This window comes from Xiphophorus hellerii, chromosome 20 (genome assembly GCF_003331165.1).
Source record: "Xiphophorus hellerii strain 12219 chromosome 20, Xiphophorus_hellerii-4.1, whole genome shotgun sequence".
Lineage (NCBI taxonomy): Eukaryota > Metazoa > Chordata > Actinopteri > Cyprinodontiformes > Poeciliidae > Xiphophorus > Xiphophorus hellerii.
Window position 1 is genome coordinate 3,545,225 of NC_045691.1, and position 22,590 is coordinate 3,567,814.

A 22,590-nucleotide genomic window follows, 5' to 3' on the forward strand; every position below is an offset into this window, starting at 1 on the left:
AAACCGTTTTTCTTTCTGTTCTCTGTTAGTTTGTGTTTCTGAACCAAAGGCGTCAGCAGATCTTTAAAGCTGATCGCGTTCCTTGAAGTTTCTGTGTGAAATGCAGCCTGGCTCTGGAGATTAACTGAAGTTTTTTAAACTGTAACTCGTCTTTGATCTTCGGTATGTGGGTCACCGTCGTACCTGCCTGAGAAACCGAAATGAGAAGACGTCAGGCAGCAAGAGTCCTGCTGCACCTTTCATACACCTTCAGATGTTCACTTCCCCCCAATGTCAAACATTTTTACATGTGAAATCCTAAACGTGCGGCATGTTTTTCTGTTCAGCTCTCTGCGTCAGAACTCACTTCACAGGCTGCAGCCTCGACATTTTATATTCACACAGCAGGACTTTATCAGTCACAGTTTTCTTAGGATGTTTCTGTCCTGATGGTCCAGGTGACCCACTTCTTCCTCTGCTCTGAGTCAAACCAACCTGTTCCCCTCCTGGCCTGTGGGGGCGCTGCACCAAGAACCACTGAAGGAAACGACACAAAAACCTCTGAAGACACTGAGAGCAACTTCCTTCTTCACCAGATGGAAACAAGATGGAGGCGTCAGATTTTAGTGTTGGAGGATTTCTCTTTAGTCTTTGGCTAAAGACCAGGAGCCATTTCTGCTGCTAGCACTAGGCTAGCACGTTAGCTTGGGTTGTATTTACCCAGAATGCCCTGCGCTGTAGTTCACTTCCTGCTGGTGGAGCGGTCTCTGGTCCGCTTGGCGTTCACATTCAAACTGAACCAGAGTTCAGTTCAACCGAATCTAGATTGAGGTTTGGAGGACCAGAGGTCAAAGGTCACCAACTAAACCGGACTTTCTGGGAAGACGGACTGGAGTTGGATTAAATTGGTCTGAACAGAGCTGGCTCCGTTTAGTGTCTCATCTGATAAAATCCCACTGAAGTTTATGATTCAAACCAAAGAAACGTTTAAAACTTTGTGGGTTTTGAAATGTAACAAACTGATTTACTGAAGGTTTTAGTCAGAAAGAAAATATTTAAAACATCTCAGCTGTTTTTTCTTTCATCTGCAGCTTTTAGGAAACGCCTGATGATGATTTATCATCAAACTGATGAAACAGATTTGGATTCTCCAGAACCGTCATCATGTCAGGTAAAGGTTTTCCTATCAGCCGCGGTGACAGCAGCGTAGGAGGAAGCGTGACAGCTGCAGCTCTGCAGGGGAACAGAAACTATCTGCCGTCGCTGGTTCAGTGACAGGATGAGACAGAACCGACACGTCGGCCCATCAGAACCTCCTGATCTCCGACCAGCTGCAGCTCTTCTGCCAGCGCTTCTTTTGGCCAGAAACTCAGTAAACCTGGAAGACGTGAACAGAATTATGATCCGGCTGTGATCTGAGCGTTCATCCACCCAGCAACTCTCCTGCTTCTCTAAATCAGCCCAGCAAATGTTCACAGCAACAGTTAGCTCTGCTAGCATCCAACACAGTTTAGCATCAAACCAGGTTTCTTCACTTTAGGACGTTTTCACAGCAGGAAATCGTTTGGTCCGACCCAAAAGCAGACTTTATTTCTTACGTTTGGTGCTGGTTGCTTTCATGTTGGGATTTTTTGGAAGCATTCATAATCTGTAAATAAATGGTGTCAATCTGTACTCCCACTGGACAGAAAACCAGATCAGAAAAAGGATCTGGATCTGATCTGGATCCGGCTGTTTGATCCGCACCAGAATTCACTGAACTGGATTCAAAAACAACGAGGGAAACAAACTGTTTAAACCGGAACAAATGGGCCCAATTCCTCCGCTTTAACACGACTCCAGTCCGTTTGTCTAGAAAGTCCGGTCCAGTTGTTTGGACTGAATGCTAAGCTAACTCTGACCTCTGACCTCTTGTCCTCCAGACTTCGGTTGAAGTGAACTCTGGTTCGGTTTGAATGTGAACGCCAAGTGGACCGGAGTCCGCTCCAAAAGCAGGAAGTGGACTACAGCGCAGGGCATTCTGGGTAAATACAACCAAAACTAAAGTGCTAGCCTAGCGCTAGCAGCAGAAATGGCTCCTGGTCTTTAGCCAAAGACTAAAGAGAAATCCTCCAACCGCTAAAATCTGACGCCTCCATCTTGTTTCCATCTGGTGAAGAAGGAAGTTGCTCTCAGTGTCTTCAGAGGTTTTTGTGTTGTTTCCTTCAGTGGTTCTTGGTGCAGCGCCCCCACAGGCCAGGAGGGGAACAGGTTGGTTTGACTCAGAACCAACAGCCTGAGTTTCAACAGGTTCATCCTTCAGCAGATTATTTCCACCAGGAAAACATCTCAGTCAGCTGCCAGTGTTCCCAGCTCAGTGTCCACAGGCCTCAGGTAGCAGGTCAAAGGTCAAAGGTTAACTTTTTAACTCCTCTGGAGCCTGAATGAAGACAGAACCAGGAGGAAGCAGCGGATTCTGTCCACCATCTGGTGATCCGGAGTGTTTTTGTGGCTTTATGTGGATATAAAATGAAGACCCTGGCAGCAGAGGAGGCGGCTGATTGATGGCGCCTCTCAGGACCGGCTTCAGCGCAGCGCCGCTGATCTCAGCTACAGGAGCGTGTAATAACTGCTGAGGAGTTTTAATGGCTTCAAAGCCCTCAGAGATCTGCTGAACTCCTCGCCATCCATCTCCCTGCGTTAAACTGTCGCTGTCCTGCCTCTCCATTTATCAGAGCGCCGCTCCTCCTCCGCCGGCTCGGCCCGGTCCGGACCAGCTGGTTCTGCCCGCTCAGCTCACTCCAGCTTCTACAAACCGCACTACAGGTGGATTCCTCTGACCACGCTGATTCCTCCAGACGGCCCTAACAGACCTGTCCGATCCAATCCGATCACACAGCTGATCTGATTGGATAAAATTGATCGCCTTCATTCATTTCCGACAGACGATTTACAGACCAGCTCTGGTGAAATCTGCATTAAATCATCATGAATCAGTTTAAGGTGTTGATGCTTCATCAGCTCAGGATTTTACTCTCACTTCCTGTTTCAGGCCTAGCGGCGCTGCAGAGGTTAAATTCCCGGGTTTCAAACCTGGTTTGGGTCTTTCTGTTCAGAACAGAACGATGTTGGAGACGCTCAGCAGCTGGCTTTGCTTTGACCACTGGCTTTTCTCCCATGATGCATCTCTGCAGCTCTCTGGTGTCTCCAAGCAGAGAAGCTTTGAGTTAGCCTCCTGCTAACCTCCTGCTAGCATCCTGCTAGCCTCCTGCTAGCCCCTCATGCTAGCCTCCTCCTAGCCTCCTGCTAGTCCATCCTGCTAGCCCCTCCTGCTAGCCTCATCCTGTCACAACATTGAAGCCCAGCTGAGCTACCAAAGCTAACAGAGCTAACTCTTAGTGAGCTTCAATCATCCAGATAATTAGTTTTGGAGAGAAACTAATTGCCAATTAAAAGCTGAATGAATCCTTTGTAGCCGTTTGAATGGAGCAGGAGGGAGAGCTGCTGCTCTTTGTTTCTGTCCCTGTTTGAATCCCAGAGGAACCAGACCCGGTTCTGAGCTCCAGACCCGGTTCTGCTGCAGGATTTTATCCGCTGCATGCAGAACAGATGCGGATCCTCCTGCATGCTCTGCTGTGGTTGACAGAACCACCTGTTCATGTCTGATGTGACTTAAAGGGCCAGTGTCATGTAAAATCCACTTTCCAGCGTTGCAAGGTGTTCTTGTCGACCTGGAGCTTTGAGTCGTTGCTGTTTCTGCTCAGGTTTATTATTAATCACGTTCACAACCAGCTGCTCACCGATTATATTCACATTTCATTCAGGTCACAATGCGCCGCCAGTCTGTCAGTCGGGCTCAAGTGGTTGAAACAGCATCTTTATCGTTTATCATCCTCTCAGCAGGTCGATTCGTCGTTCATGCTGCTGATGCAGGAGTCTCTGATCCTGAGCATGTATGTGGTGACAGTGGGAAGGAACAACTCCTTATTAACAGGAAGAAACCTGCAGCAGAACCAGAGCCAGACTCAGGCAGCAGACAGAATCATTTAGCGATGAGTCCAGATGAATGTGGGAGCAGGAGGAGGAGCAGTGGCAGGAAGTGAGGTCATTTATTTAAATGAAAGTTCCTCTTTGATCCTGATCATGTGACCTCGTTTGGTCTGCATTCTCACTGGTTTCTGTGCTAAACACCAGTTTGTCTGGTTTAATGGGAGTTTGAGGTGCTGAATGTAGAAACACAAAATCCACCAAATATTTAGTTTCATATCGACTTAAAATGCTGTTTCACTTACAAAGTGGGAATAGAGTGATGAGGAAACATCTGCCAGTGAACGTGTTACTTTTAATCAACATTTTGGATATTTCCTGCTGAAAAGTTATTTGTAAATTAGTTTTGTCTTATTTCAACTGAACAAAAATACTTTGTAATATTTAGTGTTTTTGCCGTTTCTATGTGACAAACAGCATTTTAACTTTCTGAAAGAGTTTTTCAGCAGAGGGAAATCTGTCTGTCTGGTCAGCCTGTCCCGCCGAACGCTGCTGGGAGTTGCTTTTAACAGCTTTCACAATTTGAAGAAGTAATTTAGATGTTTTTCTTCCTCGTCTGTCATCACCTCCAGGTTCCTGGCGCGCCCGCTGCCGGATCGTACGGTTCTGAGAGCTTTCAGCAGCGTTCAGTCATCCCTCAGCCGGATCAGAACGCGGCGTGCTTTCAGAGCGGGAATGTTCGCTGAGCTGTCACGGCTCACAGTGGCAGTAATACGTTTAATGATGCCCATTAAAACAGGATCTGCTGCCAGAACTGAAGAGAAACATTCGATCAGTTTTAGCCGGAAGAATAAAGTGTGTCTGCTGGAAGAAAAACACGACCATGAGGATTAAACTGGATTTCTATCGAACCGGAACCAAACAAACCAAACGTCTCAGGCCACGCCCACCGCTGTCCGTCCTCAAACACCATCCGTCCTCACACACACCGCCGTCCTCACACACACCGCCGTCCGTCCTCACACACACCGCCGTCCGTCCTCACACACACCGCCGTCCTCACACACACCGCCGTCCGTCCTCACACACACCGCCGTCCGTCCTCACACACACCGCCGTCCTCACACACACCGCCTTCCTCACACACACCGCCGTCCGTCCTCACACACCATCCGTCCGTCCTCACACACACCGCCGTCCTCACACACACCGCCGTCCGTCCTCACACACACCGCCGTCCGTCCTCACACACACCGCCGTCCTCACACACACCGCCGTCCGTCCTCACACACACCGCCGTCCTCACACACACCGCCGTCCGTCCTCACACACCATCCGTCCTCACACACACCGCCGTCCGTCCTCACACACCGCTGTCCTCACACACAGGATCATTCAGCGCTGGGTTTATGATGTTTCTAATCTCTGAACAGTAAATGCTGCTGCAGCTGAAGGAGACAAGAAGCTCTGCAGGTTCTGACCCGCAACCTGCTGGCAGCGGCGTCGCTAGGCAGAAAACAGAGGATCAGTACAGCAGCAGCGTTAGTATCTCTGAAGCATTAGCATCTCTGAAGCGTTAGCATCACTGAAGCATTAGCATCTCTGAAGCGTTAGCATCTCTGAAGCGTTAGCATCTCTGAAGCATTAGCATCTCTGAAGCATTAGCATCACTGAAGCATTAGCATCTCCGAAGCATTAGCATCTTCGAAGCATTAGCATCTCCGAAGCATTAGCATCTCTGAAGCGTTAGCATCACTGAAGCGTTAGCATCTCTGAAGCGTTAGCATCACTGAAGCGTTAGCATCCCTGAAGTCCAGGTCAGTCCAGCAGCTGCTCTTATTTGCTGCAGATTGGAAGCAGAAGTTGGAGGATTGAGACAAACAGAAACTCCAGGATCATACCCTCCTCTCCCTCTCTATCTTCCTCTTCCTCTCCTCTCCCTCTCTATCTTCCTCTTCCTCTTCTTCTCCTCTTCCTCTTCCTCTCCCTCTCTCTCTCCATCTTCCTCTCCTCTTCCTCTCCCTCTCCATCTTCCTCTTCCTCCGGGTCACACCTGCTCAGTTTCAGTTTCTGTCTGAAATGAGGCAGCTGTGTGAAACCTCCTAAGGCATGATGGGAAGTCATTGCTGAGCCTGAAGGGAGAAACGCCGCCGTCATGCAGTGATCACCTCCAAACTGAGTCCGTTTAACGGTGCGCCGCAGCCAGGAGTCCGTTTCCATTTAATAAAGCTTTAAAAGCTTCTGTCGCCTCCTCTCTTCCTTTACGGCTGCCGCGGAGTGTTTTATGGAGATGCATGAGCGTCATAAAAATGTGTTTAGCTTTCCGCATCGCTCTTATTGCCTCCCATGATTGTAATGGACACATTGAAGTGATGTTGTCTATAAAACACACATTAGTCACGTTAATAGGAGGCGTCTCCAGAGTGCAGATATGTGCAAACATCATGTGGCCCCCAGGAGCCCGTTACCTGGCTGCGTCCGCCCCCGCTCTCCTCCGGAGGTAAAACCTGCAGCTCAGACCCGTAAGAAGCTCCGCCTCCTGACCCTGCAGTTTAACCAGCGGAGCGACGCAGACACATGTACAGTCTGGATGAAGAAACTTCCTGCTTTTCTGCTCCATCATTCTTGGAACCTGAAACATGCAACTGATCCGTTTCCTCTCCATCCGCACAAAAACTGGGATGAACGTATTTCTGTCACCCAAAGAGGTTTAATCAGACAACATCTCTGTTCAAACTGAGCTTCCAGTTTACATTCAGAAAGCAGGAATTTGATCAAATGATGAAATTCAGCAGGTTTTTATTTTAAAGGTAACATTTAGTCTCCTTTCTGTCGCTTCCTCCCGTCTCCAGCTGCTTGCAGACAGTTGTTGCCGTCACTCCTTTGTTGTGTCCAGACAGCACCAATCAATGGTCCAATTACAGCAGCGAGAGGAGGAGGAGGGACGACTCTTCATCCTGCTCCATCACACTGACAAGGTCACGGACAGAGCGGGCTCTTCCACCTGCAGCTGATCCAGCGAACGCTGATGGAGGCGAAGCCCCGGACGCTTCCACCACCTTCACATCAGCTGGTTCTCAACTGGAGGCACGACCAGAGGAACGCTTCCCCTTCTGGGATAATCATAGAAATAAAAATAACACTAATCGCTCCAGAAGTAATTTCCTGGAAAGGTTCTGCAGGTGTGGATCCTGGTGGTTCTGTGGAGTCCAGAACCTGGGAGATGGTTGAGGAACCACTTCCAGACTGATGGATTTTATCAAGTTTATCATCAAAATGATCAAACGTAGCAGTCAGTGTTCCAGTGATTATGAATCTAACAGGAGGGTTTTTAGCCTCGTTTTAAAGGAACTCAGTGTTTCAGCAGTTTTGCAGTTTTCTGGAAGTTTGTTCCCAGCTGGTGGGAACAAGCTTCTAATCCGGAGACCCTGGTGTCGGGTTTGGAGGAACCGGTCCTCATCCCGGCTGCAAACCGCTCCAATGACAGCCAAAGGTCACGACCTGATGAAATCACCAGAACCATTTCACCTGCAAAACGCAGAGACCCGACCCACCAGAACCGATCCTCAACACCTAGAAACACCGTAAATAGGAGCAGAAGATTTATGGATGGTTGGATTTTCTCTGGTTACAGGAAACTTTTCTCTCTTACTGTCTACAAAAAGGTAAGACGAGGCAGACATTCGTTCCAGAGACACTCGTATTCCAGGTGCCAGAAAACTTTTCTGATATAATCACTTACTTCCCCTCCACCCGAGGCCATGTTAATATCAGAAGAAGAGATCTGGGTTAACCTGATTCTCTGAGCTAATGTCCTCCTTTCGTCTGACCCACATCTCTGATGTGACTCCAGCTGATTGACTGGATGAAGAGAGAAGACTGATGTGAAACAGAAAGATTTTTCCTGAAGCTACGTTTTTACAGACTCTGCACAGAAACAGGCGGCAACGACTTCTAATCTGTGTCTGAACATTTTACAAACACAACAATATCTATGATGCATTTTAGTAGTTCATGTCCATGTTTGATGTTTATGTGCACCTATAATAGCAGCTTATTTTTCCTTAAAGGGTTTGTTTGTTATGAATACTCACATTAATGAGGAAGTTCCAGAAGAAGAACGAAAACTGTTGATCCAGATAAGTTAGGACCAATTTACAGAACAACTGGAGAAGATAATCACTTCAAATAACTATAAATTAATTAGGACTGGGACTTTAGCGCGTTCATTTTGACTAATTAATTACATAAATTTTAACGTTGCGATTTTAAGCAATTAATCACATTTTTTCCCTCGACTGGAACCTTTGTATTTGTGTGCTTCTTGTTCGGCCATAAATCTGACGCACAGCTACGTCCACTCAGCAGCGATGGACGATTCTCTCGTCCCACTGGGTTCATTTCTGCTTCTAATCCATCTGATTGGACGCTGGAAAAGACTATTGTTGTGTTCAAGCTGTGCTAAAAGGACGTGGAGTGGAATTATACTAATGTAAAATAGCATCTCAATGCTAGCCATGTAGCATATATATAGGATAATAAAGATGTAGATGGTTGAAACTCGGACACAGTTTGGGTTTGACATCAGGATAAAGACGGATTTAAACCGGTTTGGACTGGATCCAGTAAAAAAGATAAAAACTTCTACAAAGAGAAACGAGGAGAAACAGTGAAATGCCAGTTAGACCTTCAGTAAAACCCAACAGAAACAGAAATGTGCTGCAGGAGAAGAGTCCAGCTGGATCTGAAGACAAACACCAGGAAAGCAGACATGAGGGAGACTGGCTGCCGAAACACAGCGAGGTGATAACAGAGGCGGGAGACGAAAACGACAGAAGGTAAAACAGAAGAGACAGAAAAACGTTTCACACATTCCTGAAATCTAAATCCGCTTTTCCTCAAACGAACCTTGAAGATGTAAAACCTGTTTGGTGTTAGTTTAAGCTCAGATGAACCTTCTTCCTCCTCAGATGAAGCTTTGCTCCATCCTCTGCAGAAGATCCAAACTCTAAAACACACAAACCTTCATCCTGTGAACCTCCTACCTGAAGATAAGATAGGAAGAGTTTCAACGCTTCACCTGCAACAGAGACAACGATTCAGAGAAGAAACAGAGACCCAAGAACTGAATCAGGAACAGAGAGAGAGAGAGACATTCTCAGTTTGTTTCTCTGAGAGAAAAGGAGAAATGAGAAGGAGGAAACATATGGGAGGCCGCATAGCTGATTCCTCCTGATCCGTGTTGCAGCTGCGGTCGGAAACAACCAGCAGCACAAATCATCGGCGGACCAGAAACAGCTGCTGGAGAATGTCTGCAAAAAACCCAAAATTATGGATGAGATGTTTGAATGCATAAATAATCAACTGATCATTTATGGTCAAATCAATAAATACAGTACTTTCAGCATTCATTAGTTGTTAGCTAAAGCTGAATATTTAGTTTTAGCCACAAGCTAAATAGGGCTGCACAGTGGCGCAGTTGGTAGCACTGTAGCCTTGCAGCAAGAAGGTTCTGGGTTTGATTCCTGGCCTGGGTCTTTCTGTTTGCATGTTCTCCCTGTGCATGGTGGGTTCTCTCCGGTTCTCCAGCGTCCAAAATCATGACTGTCAGGTTAACTGGTCTCTCTAAATTCTCCTTAGGTGTGTGTGTGTGTCCTGTCTGTCTCTGTGTTGCCCTGCGACCTGTCCAGGTGACCCTGCCTCTCACCCGAAACGTTAGCTGGAGAGGCAGCAGCTCCTCCTCACCCCACAGGGACAAGGTGTTAGAAAATGGATGGATTTTAGCCAAAGCTAATTTAGCTATATTAGCTTATATATTTGTTTATAGCTAAACACAAGATATGTGTTTATAGCTATATATATAGATGTTAAATTTAACATCTAACTGTGTTAAATGTTCAGTTAGCAAGCTAAACATTTACAGCTCCAAGCTCAATGCTTAATTAGCAAGTATTTAGTTTGCAAGCTCAATATTCAGCTTTTTTTTTTTTCAAACTAAACAGTTAGCTCTTAGCTTGTTCAGAAACTGAAGCTAAATATTCAGCTTGCTTGCTGTAAATCTTTGACTTTTCAAACACTGGATCCAGCCTCACCATTTCCTGCTCCCAGGAGAAACGATGCTGAAAGGCAGAATGCTTCCTAGATCAGGTTAGGACAGGTCTACTGGCTACTAGAAACACGTTCATTAAACATTTGATCTAAAATCATTCTGAGACGATCAGATTGCAGTCTGATCAGTCCTGCCTGTTTTGAGCTGTTTTAGGGCCTCCGTCACTTTAAATCCTAATAAGCTGCTGGCCACGCCCCCCAAATCAAAGCTTACACTCACACCTGAAAATGGCTGCAAATAGAACCACATCTTTGAAAAGCATTAGTGGAGCCTCCTGCACAACCGACAAGAATCCAGTAAGTGGTTCCTGGAAGTCAACAACAATAAAGCGGGAGTTGCTAGGCAACGGGTGAGGCTTCGGTGGCGTTGCTAGGCGACGGGCAGTCCCTGCTGATTTATGCTTCCTGGAGCAGGTTAACCTACAGATGTGCTAACCAAGCGTTCCTGTTCCCACAGGGAACCATTCAGCTGATTTTTAAGGAAGGTATCTGAATTTCAAACGCAACGCCCATCTGGCAGCAGCTGGATCTTCAGCTGATGCTGAAGCCGGACAGAACCAACAGAACCGAGTCCAAATCAAGTCCAGATGAAACCACTGAATTAAAATGTTTTCTGCCAACAGGAGACATCAAAGCTGATGAAACAGAGCTGCTGGCACAGGTCAGCAGCTTAATTAGGACGAGGACGATGCTTCATCCTCTGAATCCTGAAGTCAGGAGTTGACCTTCCTGCTTCTCTGATACCATCAGACAGACATGCTCTGCAGTGCAGAGACGGGCCCAGTCAGTGAAGACGCATCGCTCGTCCATCGGTCCAAACCAAACCATCAGTCAGACACTCGATGAAGGTCCAACAGATCTCTGGGATCCGATAGATCCACCAGCTTCTCCATCATGGCTCCTCAGGTGGACCAAATATCATTATCATCATACGCTCAAACATCTTAGGACTGGAAAAACTGACGTCTACGGCTTTCATAGTCTCCGCTGTGGGTGTACGACCAAAAAGTCCCAAATAAAATAAATCGTCATTTTTTTTGAAAATGTTTGATATTCTATGAAAAAATATGTGAAAAGATGAACCTTCCACAAAAAATGTGGAGTTACTTAACATTGTAATGTTTTAAGTATAGATATAAGAAATGCAGATTTTAGTGTTGGAGGCTGTAATCCTGAGTAATTTAGATTTATTAATATTAGGTTCATTTATTTGTTTATTTTTTTCCCGAAGAGTTTTTGCGGCGCTAGTGGCTCGTATTTTTTCGACAGTAGGCAGACAGGAAGGAGGGTGAGGAGAGGGGGGAAGACATGCGGCAAGGGTCGTCGGGACCGGGAGTCGAACTCGCGACGTCGACTAAGGCCTGCTAACCCCCTGCGCCACCACAGCACGCCCCAGGTTCATTTATTTTTATTATCTGCATTTGAATGTTTTCTTAATTTGGTTTAATATGTGAAAAAGTAATTAAGTTGCCTTAGTTTGTGTTGGTTTAGCCTTTAGCGCCATTACCTAAAAGATCCACTAGGGGCACTCGCGTGTTTTTTTCCCTACTCAATACAAGCGAGTGAATGCGGGAGCATCGATCCGGTTCCCTGTGGTTGTTTTCTCCTTCTGTCTCCCGCCTTTAAGGTAAGTAATGAGGTAACACTTTAAAGAGAACGGCGTGTGGATGTTTGTGTGTGTTTGGTTTGTTTTGTACCGCAGAGTTGTGTGTTTGCTGCTAAAATAGTTAGCTATTCAGCTAACTAGCTAGCACTACTGCTAGCGGCAGGAGGCCTCGTGTCTCGCTATGGCCTCCGGAAGTTTGACTTAAACACGAGTCATGTTTACGTCAGGATTTTTGACTTTGCAATAAAATCATTACTTAAATAATTAATAAAATGCTTAAAGCTGTTGAATACATTTAATGTAAAACACTTGTTTTGTTTGTGTTTAAACAATTTAATAATTTACAGTTAAAACGGTTATGCAAAATGGCATCAAGAGATTTTTACATTAATTTAACAATGGGATGTTTTTAATAATTTTCCACAAATATTTTATCAGAAGAAAGTGTATCATCCTCTTATTTCTTCTTAAATGTTTCCTTTAATTTAACAAAAATAGAAATAAGATTTTTTGTAAATAAATTTCCATTTGTAGCTATAACAATATGGCTTTAAGCTGGTTCATGTTGGTGAACTGAATGCAAAATATTGGAAAGCTTTCTGACCCCTGGCCTAGTCAAAGTCCCGTTCGGCTGGTGAGTGAATGCTAATCGACCTCTGAACTCTGGTTTGGTTTGAATGTGAACGCCAAGCAGACCAGAGACCGCTCCAAAAGCAGGAAGTGGACTACAGCGCAGGGCATTCTGGGTAAATACAGCCAAAGCTAACATGCTAGCCTAGCACTAGCAGCAGAAATGTCTCCTGGTCTTTAGCCAAAGACTAAAGAGAAATCCTCCAACCGCTAAAATCTGACGCCTCCATCTTGTTTCCATCTGGTGAAGAAGGAAGTTGCTCTCACTGTCTTCAGAGGTTGTTGTGTCGTTTCCTTCAGTGGTTCTTGGTGCAGCGCCCCCACAGGCCAGGAGGGGAACAGGTTGGTTTGACTCAGAGAACCACAGCAGCTGGAGGTGGAGCAGATGATGGAGTTCTGGTTCCAGTGGAACCGGGTCGACTGGACCATCAGGAGGGAAAACATCCAGAGTGTGATGATGAACCGTTTCACTCGTCTCGATTGAGGAGGTTAAACATGGACGGTCTGTGGGTGAGCTCTTCATCCTCCTCATCGGGCTGAGATGTCTGTGAGCACAGAGCATTTTAGGTGCTCTGTGAGCACCTAAAATCTGTCAGATTTTAGGTGACAGACTGAACTGATGACTCTGTGTGAAGCTGCTGCTGTTGTTCCTGTGATTCATCAGGATCTCTGGACCAGGCGCGGCTCCAGCTGAGGTCAGGATCTGCTGCAGGGTTCCAGCCGTCCTCCACGTTCAGCAGCAGCTGACGCGTAGCAGCTGGAGGACAGCGCGGCTGTCTAACGTGAGGACGGCTGCTGTGAGTCAGCGCCGGCTGATCTGAGCCGGCGTGTCGCAGTCACGATGTCGGGGGAGGCGGCGGCGCGTCGGGGTGCATGTGGTCAGTGTGTCACTGCTGGTTAGATAATGATGACGAGGATGCAGAAATCTGAGGCTTCAGAGAAGAAAACTTTGACTTTTCAGACTTTTTAACGAGAAACAAAGCAGGTGGGATTTTTCCTCCTCTTGGTTTTTCACAATATTTGTGATAAAAAAGTTAAAACTGCAGAACTCCTCATGGGAAGTTCACCTGAAGAGGAAAACTCAGATTTATGTTATGAATATTTGCTTCTCTTGCATGTTTCCTAACAGACATGGTGTCCAAAGTCTGTCCTGCAGGACAGGCGTCCTCTGCAGGCGTTGACTCATCAGACCTGAGTCAAAGTTAGCACTTTGTTAGCGGTTCCGCTGAACAGACAGGAGCTAGACATGTTCCCATAGCAACCGGTGACCCCTGAACCCGCTCGGTTCCTCTGTGGATCAGCCGATGATCCCGGTGAGTTTCCTGCTCTGCTGGGAGCCTGTAGGCGTCTGCTGGAGAGACTTCAGGATGAGTTAGCAGGTTGGAGAGTGGGTGTTCAGGTGTCAGCCTGCAGATTCAGGTTCTGCAGGAATATTCTGGTTTAATGCTCTTATTTCTTTGGGTTTGGCTGAAAACTTGTCAACATTCACTGCAGTTATTTCTTGTTTCTTGGTAATTATCCAGGAAGAGCTGCAGCTTTGAGCTTTAGCCAGTTAATAAAATGTCGTCTGAACTAAAATAACCAATAAAAACTAAAACTGAGACGTTTCAACTAAATATCACAGAAAATAAAGAAACGGCAGTGGAAAGGGAACTAAAACTTCTCATCCTTTTAAGTCAAACATTAGTAATAATTTGGGTTATTTGACAACTAAAGTTAGTCAGCAAACTAAATACTTAGTTTGAAGCTAGATATTTAAATTGGAGTTAAATGTTTAGCTTCAAACTAAATATTTAGTTCTGAGCTAACTAAATATTTACCTAGCTGAGAGCTAAATATTAAATTTAGTTAGCCTGATCACTAAATATTGAGGTTAGACCACAATAATTAGTTTGTAAACTAAATATTGAGCTTCAACCTAAATATTTAGTCTGCTCAGTATTAAGTTTGAAACTGTGATGTTTACAGATGAATGAACAACGAGTCTGAAATCCTACTTTTTGTACAGTATGTTAAATAACCCAAATTATTGCTGTCAGTTTGACTGTGTAACTTTTCTAAAACACACAGGAGAGTTTATCAAATGAAAACAGAGATTTTAACCCAAACAGAAACACAGAGTGAGCAGAAGGTTAATAAACAGCTGGGGAACCAAAATAGAGAGATAAATCAAAACTGAAAGCCAAAGTGACCCAGAGCGTCCGAGTCCTTCAGAAACCCACCGACCGACTGCCGGAGCCGGATTAGAGATGACAAGGTGTGTAAATCAGGCCAATGTCACCTTGTTTCACTCAGGTTGTCACATCACGTCCGTCAGCTTTTGCAGGTCAGTCTCCACAAAGCTCTCCGCTGGCCATTTTCAGCCCCGTCAGCCATGATGCATGTTTACTGCTGACGCTGCAGATTCAAGGGCACAACTTTCAAGATGGCCGCTCTGCTGCAGCTCAGGTGCTCCAACATGCCGGCATCAAGAAAAGCAGAGCAGAAATCATCAGATTCAGAAGTGGAGCATAACCCTAATCTTTCCTTTTATAATGAAAGGTTTTTAATGTAATTCCACCTCAACATCTCACAGATCTTTTTATCTCCAACACACCTGAGAACCTCAAAACTACAACTTCTTCTACTTCCTGTAGTTCCAGGTTGAAAACGAGTCTGAGACCTGAGATCTTCAGCAAGATGGAAAGACTTTCTGTCCTGGTTGATCATCAGCACCAGACTCTATTTATCAGTTTTGCTCCTTTCATTATATTCAGGATTTATTCTCGCGTATTTGTTGAGCCTGATTGGTTTTATCTTGTGCTTTAAAATGAACATAGAAGATCTTTGGTCCTGAAGAAGGAACTGATCCAGAAACAGACTCCATGTTTCCATCCAACCATCACGCAAAGAAGAAGTGAGCTGGACGCGTTTCTATCTACGGTTTGGAGCGAATCAACAGGCTAATTTAGTCAGATGTTGATGCTACACATGGCTGTAATAAACAGGAAGTAGTAACAGTAATCATCATGAACCACGTCTCAAAACAATAGGAGTCGTTCCTCTGCTAAGGCACGGACTCACCACTGGTTGGGTAAAAAATTCTTCATATGTTCCCGACTCGCCTTTAGTGCTTTAACTGTTTCAGAAAAACTGAAAACCAACTCAGGCAAGTGTAGAAAGGTTTTATTTTGAATGTTGCTGTTTCCATCAACTGTTTCTAATACAAAACTTCAAAACGCGCATAAGAAACATTGATGGAAACACGACTGATGCTGCTGACGCTAACAGGATTTATGATGATAAACTGAGGCAACAAAGCAGCGTCCAGCGAGGAAGAGGAGGAGGAGGAAGCCTTTACTGATCCAGAATCAGCTGATGATCATTCACTGCGACTGGAACTTCACGTTTCACACGTCCTGTAAAACCAGACGCTGTTCATGAACACACTCCTCCATCATTCATTCATTCATTCATTCATCCTGCCCGAGTGTAAGAATAAGAAATTTAATTAAATCCAGCAGTGGAGGAATCATCCATTCATTACAGCCAATGACAAGCAGTGACCAGGAGGAAGAGGAGGGAGGCCTTCCTCTCTCTTCCCGCCGCCGAGCCGTTAGTAAGAGAGGAAGAGGAGGAGGAAGAGGAGGCCGGAGTCACAGCAGTGAAAATGGCGGCTGATTGAGACGATGATTCTGTTGGGTTCAGAGGAAACGGCGCCTTCGGGTCAGAACACCAAGAGGAAGAGTTCAAGTTTCCCACAGAGAGAACATCATCATCCTCACTGGAGTTCATCCATCCTCAGCTTCTGATTGGCTGGAGCTCTGGCGGCGTCCAATCAAACGCCTTCCCTCCAGTGTTGGTACCGCTGTTCTCAGGTCTGGACCGACACTGGGCCAAGGTCGGATCCATATCCGATCTTTGCTCCACCAAACGATCCGATCTGCTCCACTTCCAGATGTGGATCGGATCGGATCGTTTCTAAACCGTCTGAACGCTCATGACGCTTTTATCCGACTTCTACATGAAATACTTTGTGAATTTAATGTTGGTAAATATGTCACGTCACCAGAAGAAAGTTGTAAAATTAGAAGAAAGAAATTGTTTTAATGAGAGAAAAGCTTTGATATAGTTTTATTTTTTCAAAATAGACTTAAAGTCAAAGTTCTGCTTCTGATCTGGTGTTAAAAAAATTAATTATTTCCTTGTTTGTAAAACTGATACCAAAGCTTAACTTCCTGAGACGCTCAGTGCTGTAATGATTTTATATTCTGACCTGATTCTCCCCGTCATAAAAACAAAGTAACCCGTTTAGTTCATGGCGTTCATGTCTCTGCTTCCTGGTGGGACAGACACGATGACGATGATGATAGTGGTGATGAAGAAGAGAGTGAAGTCCTGTGAGCTCACAGATCCGATGACCCAGACTCGGTGAACCCTGCAGACTCGGTGAACCCTGCAGACTCGGTGAACCCTGCAGACTCGGTGAACCCTGCAGACTCGGTGAACCCTGCAGACCGGGCCCAGCAGCTTCTGCGGCGTCATGAAGATCTGGACGTAAAACCGGCAGGAAGGAAAACCTGAGAGGGAATTTCTGAAAACGAGGTGTGCGTCCAACACGGCTCCTGTTTGACTCCCATCAGCCCCAGCGGACGCCGAGCCTCGGTAAACACGCAGGAGGATCGACGGGATTCACTCCGACTGATTGCTGCTGCAGTTCTGGGAGGATTTAAACCGTTGGAGCAAAAATCAAACTAAATCTCATCAAACCTGCGACCAGACCAAAGCTGCTGCACATCATGGTGCCTGTAGTGACTCTGATGTTCATGAACTCGACTATTTAGTCCCAAAAACACGGATTTTTCTTCTCCCTTTGCTCTGGCTCAGAAACGTCAGACAGCTTCCACTGCAAACTTTAACTAGACCACAATCCTTCTCTGTAACGTTGACTAAAAATGATAAAAAACTGTTTTTAAATACACATACAGTAAGACATCTTCATCTCTATAGTAACTATAATACATTTTAAATCTATTTTTGTTGTGATTAGGATGGAAATGTTTTTTTACACCAGTTTACTGAAACATCAACTTTATATGTAAAAAAAAATCAGAAATCCTCTTTGCAAAATAGTTTTTATTTTATTAACAAAAACCAAACTTTTAAAAGATGAGTTTTAAAACCTATAAGTTTTTTAGAAGTGATCTGACATCAGCGGCTCTAAACGGGTTTATTCAGCTGAGAAGGCGGTCCAGCAGGACGGGATCACGAGGGATCATCAGTGGTTCCGATTCATCCGGGTCCGACGGCCCGGTCCGACCTGAAACCGCTCTGAGCTGAAACTATGAATATTCATAATGGAGTCTCAGTAAAGCACCAAATAAATATGGATTATTAAATGAATCAGTGAGCAGGAAGTAAGTTTGGAGCGAACGCATCGTTTCCTGGGTTTTTCCCGCCTGGTGCTGAATCGTGTTGTTTACCGACTGGATCAGCTCCGGGGTTAAAGCAGGCGCAGCGGCCATGTTGCCACTCAGCCATGAATGATAAACTGATCCATACTCAAAGGAGTCCAGAAAACGGCTGAAGGCTGAGCTGTGGAGGAAACGGGTTTCTGTCCGTCCTCTCAGTTCAGCCCGTTTGGGTTTAGTGATTCTGATGGTTCCAGTCGGAGAGGAGCCGTCCAGCTGACCCGTCTTCCTCCTCCCACTCTTCCCCCTCTTCCTCGCTCCGTGCAGACGAGCCTTTACAAGCGTCCTCCGGTGTGCAGGAATCAGCTTGACTCTGCGGCTGTTACCATGGCGACGTGGGTTGAGGTGAATCTCGTTGTTGTGTTGGTAACGATGTGAGCTGCGCTGTTTGGGATGCGTTGATGCTTCCAGGCGGTTGGGAACGCTGGCGTGGGAATGACACGAGGAAAGTTTGATCCTTCGGCCCGTTTCCTGCTCTCTGGGTCTGATCTGTGGAGCGAAGGCAGCGGGAAGCCGGGACTCTGACTGTGAATACAGCAGATGATGCCAGATTTCTGTTAGCAGGAAACCCGTTAGGAGGATTATCCTGCAGCTGCTGGAGGTTTGATCTGGAAAATCTGTCAGTAATGAAAATGTTGAATTGATCTCTGGGAGGAGTTTACAAACACTAGACAGATCTGCTGCTGATGAGCAGCTGCAGGGAATGAAGGCTGTTTCCCTCCTGATGGTCCGGTCGACCCGGTTCCACTGGAACCAGAACTCCATCATCTGCTCCACCTCCTGCTGCTGTGGTTCTCTGAGTCAAACCAACCTGTTCCCCTCCTGGCCTGTGGGGGCGCTGCACCAAGAACCACTGAAGGAAACGACACAAAAACCTCTGAAGACACTGAGAGCAACTTCCTTCTTCACCAGATGGAAACAAGATGGAGGCGTCAGATTTTAGCGGTTGGAGGATTTCTCTTTAGTCTTTGGCTAAAGACCAGGAGCCATTTCTGCTCCTAGCGCTAGGCTAGCACATTAGCTTTAGCTGTATTTACCCAGAATGCCCTGCGCTGTAGTCCACTTCCTGCTTTTTGAGCGGTCTCTGGTCTGCTTGGTGTTCACTTCAACCGAACCCAGACCGAGGTTTGGAGGACCAGAGGTCAGAGGTCGATTAGCATTCACACCTCACCAACCGAACCGGACTTTCAAGACAAACGGACTGGAGTTGGGTTAAAGCGGACTGAACTGGGCTGCTGGAAGTTGTCAAACCTTCGTCTCTGAACTCCAAATTCTCCAAATCTGAATGAATCTTCAGGATTTTCTGAACCAACCAGCGACTTTCAGAGCTTACAGAATCTGCTGCAGAGGTTTGGAGATCTTCTGAGCTCCAAAGAGATGATTCAGAGTTGGAGACGTCTTTAGTTACCCTGAGGCAAACTGAGGAGGAGGAATCAGAGGCTGCAGTGATGAAGACGTGTTCAGGCTGCAGCTTCATCATAAACTTGTCCCTGCCGCTCCGTGATGAGCTCCGCTCCGTCTCTTCTCTGCGGCTCGCTCGTTTGTTCGCCGTCCTGCTGCAGCTCAGCGTCTCATCCTCAAACATAATTACATCCTAATACGTTCAGTCTGAGCGGAGCTGCATGCTGGAGACAAAGAGATGCTGTGCAGAAAGAAAATAGGAAGAAACATCCAGAAAGCTGAAAGTGTGAAGCTTCAGTCAGACTGAGATGATTTATTGATAACTGCAGCAGCAGAGAGAGAACATCTGAGGAGCCGCTCCGCCTCTCCATGCAGGAATCTGAAATAAACACATTCACCACTCACTTTCATTACTTTTACATTTCAGGATTTGTTTTTGCCAGACTATTTCTTTTGTGTGTAAAACTTAACTCTTATTATTAGTGACAACTTAAATAAATTATCCTTCAAATTATGTCTATGCAAACAAGTTAATATAGAGAAATTCATTGACAATTATTAGTTTATATTTGTCACCTACTGTCAGCTGCTATCATCTGATTTCATCTATAATTGAGAATCCAAACTAACATCCTAAAATCTGGAAACAGATTTAAACTACAGATGGATATCCAAACCCCCGGTACTTGCCAAACGTTTTGAAGCGCCGTTTGGTTCTAAATGGCGTGAACCGGTCATGATGTGCGATCTGGTCTCATCACCGCCGCCGCTGTTCGCTCTGTAAGGCTTCGGCCGTCACTTCCTGTCAGACAGCCTGGGAGTCTGGGTTGGCGTGGTTCTGCTGTCAGAAGGTTCAGGAATCGTTTTTTGGTCCCAGATCTGAACGTTGAGCTCCGTCTGTTTGCTGATGATACTTTCATTTACGCTGCAGATTTTCTAAATCCACCAGATTCTCACCTGACCATCTGGTCTGATTTGAACGGATCCGTTTGTTTCCTTGTTGGTCCGGACTTTTAGTCCAGCTGAACCCACTCCACTGAATCTTGCACCGGACCAAACAACCGGACCCAGATCCACTTCCTGATCTGACCAAACCAGCTGTGGTTTGGTTCTTGGTTCTGTGTGAAAACAGACCGGCTTGGATCCGAACCAATTACAGGAAGTAGATTTCTTTCTGGACTCCCTGTGCCATCGTAGTTGGGCGTCATGGTAACAGAGAGCTAGCAGGTTGGCTAGCAGGAACTGGTTGGACTGAAATGGTTCCTGATCCGTTTTAGCGGTGCTGTTAGCATGTGAGCTTCTCGTCTCATTGAAAAGTTTTTTTCTCCTGTTGCTCTCTGATTATAGGATCATTTTATATTTTATTCTATGTTTTATTAATGAATTTAAAAGTTCTTCTCCAGCTGCCCAGGCACCTTCCTTCCTCTTCTTTTTGTTTTGGTTTTACTGAAATTAAATTTTGTTGTATAATAAAAAAATAAAACATTTTTATTCTAAAATCGTTTAACTGAGGAGTTGCTAATATTTTCAATAAGACTTAATCCTATTCTTATTCTTTGAAGTTTTTATTTAGTATTAAGTGAATTTTATGGTTTTGTTTTTATTGATGCATTTACAGTAACATCGCTGTGCCTCTTGCTCAGGTCTTCTTTAAAAAACGGACGTGACTTTAAAATAAAAGTAAAATAATGGATGATAACAGAAGTAGTTTGTTGTTTTAATGTAAAGGTTGTGTAGACCGTCCCGGCGGTTCGGCGCCTCGTTGGGCTCCAGATGAAAGACTCGGCCTTTCAGCACCAGAACACGACTGGCTTCCTAAAATAGCTCTCCACAGTGAAGCTTGAGCTGGTTTCTTTCAGAGAGACGGCGGCGTAATGAGGCAGGTGAACTCCGCTCAGGCGAAACTCAAAGCAGAAGAGACGGCTGAATGCTCCTCTGGGATTATTTACACCTTCATCAGCTCAGCTCCTGTAAAACACATTCAGAGGGGGAAATAGTAACAGATCCTGGTGGACAAACAGCAAACCAGTGAGGAACTGGCTTTTTATGGGAAACATCAGAATAGAAATCCTCTTTATTGTCCCTCAGTGGGAAGTCAAAGCGTGAAGATGAAGACAGAAACAAACGTTTCCACTGAGTCCAGTCTAGTCGTCCTCGTCTGGACCTGACTGATTCAGGTGGAGGTTTTGACTGGGCCGTTTCCTCTATGAACAGCTGCTGACTCCAGAGTCGATGAAACACTTTGGAGAAAATCAGTTTGAAAACTTTAGAGCTGCCAGTTTCAGATATTCTCATGATTTTCTGATTTCTCCTGGAGATTCGCTCGTCTAGAAGTCGTTCTGTGGTAGATGCTCAGTTTTGATCAAACACCAGCTGTGAGTCAGATAATATGAACAAACAGAAACAGCTGCTGAGGTTTAAGTCAGAGAAACAGCAGAGACTCCAGGTAAAAATAACCAGAGGTGTTATTTATTAGTAATATCCTCCCAAAAGTTGGGTTTATTATTATCCTTATTGTTTGTTGTTTCCAGCATGTCCTGGCACTTACTCTGTTCTACCAGCAGGGGGCGTTGTATTGGACACACAGCATCTTAATAAAGTGCCTCACGCCCCAGTGGAAACGGGACATGAGTTATTTACGATTGCAAATCGTGTTGCAGCCATGAAACTGCAACAGTTTTATGTTCCGGCGTGTTGAGGAGAGCGTTTCCACCAGCCCCGCCCACTCTCGCTGGGTGGGCGGGGCTAAACCCCGCAACATGGCAGCATGGCAACAGACGTTTCTCACCGGACTGTTGCTAGCAGACTGTCGCTTGCGTGGAATACAACGGACAAACGGACAAAACAGCAAACCGACCCAAACGAACTGAACTGACCCAAACCGTATGAACCTTATGAACTGAACCGACCCAAACGAACTGAACCGACCCAAACCGTATGAACCGAACCGTACGAATTGAACAGTACAAAACGAACTGTATGAACTGAACTGGACCGGACCAAACCGATCCGTACGAACTGAACCGACCCAAACCGTATGAACTGATCTGTATGAACCGAACCGACCCAAACCATACGAACCGATCCGTACGAACTGAACCGTATGAACCGAACCGTACGAAACGAACCGGACTGGACCAAACCGATTCGTACGAACTGACCAGTCCGGTTCAGTGGAGACGAGGTTATAGTTCATCTCCAGCTCTGCTGCTGAACAGTTCTTCAGTAGGACTGGCTGAGACTCATTTCAAACTCTTCTTGGGTCCATTTTGTTGGTGTTTTTTTGTTTTGCTTTTTGCCCAGAACCAGAAGAATCTTTTCCTCCTGATGTTTGGACCTGGATCAGATTCTGTTCTGTTCTGTCCTGACTGTAACAAATTGGTCTGTAATTTACGTTTTGATCATCCCCGTCATTTATTAACCCTTGTAGCAATTTGATCAGTTTTTCTC

The 22,590-nt window shown here is 45.6% G+C and overlaps 2 long non-coding RNA genes across 2 annotated transcripts in view; one reads left to right on the forward strand and one right to left on the reverse strand.

Annotated features, from left to right (window-relative positions):
* The window catches only part of LOC116709859 (uncharacterized), a 25,778-nt gene continuing 3,188 nt past the window's right edge, over positions 1-22,590 (reverse strand). The window contains exons 2-3 of the long non-coding RNA XR_004336978.1: positions 403-408; positions 1-11 (exon numbers count right to left, since the gene is read on the reverse strand). This is a non-coding gene — a long non-coding RNA (uncharacterized LOC116709859). The remainder of the gene's footprint in view (positions 12-402; positions 409-22,590) is intronic.
* LOC116709860 (uncharacterized) overlaps positions 18,849-22,590 on the forward strand; it is a 13,328-nt gene continuing 9,586 nt past the window's right edge. Inside the window, exon 1 of the long non-coding RNA XR_004336979.1 lies at positions 18,849-19,595. This is a non-coding gene — a long non-coding RNA (uncharacterized LOC116709860). The remainder of the gene's footprint in view (positions 19,596-22,590) is intronic.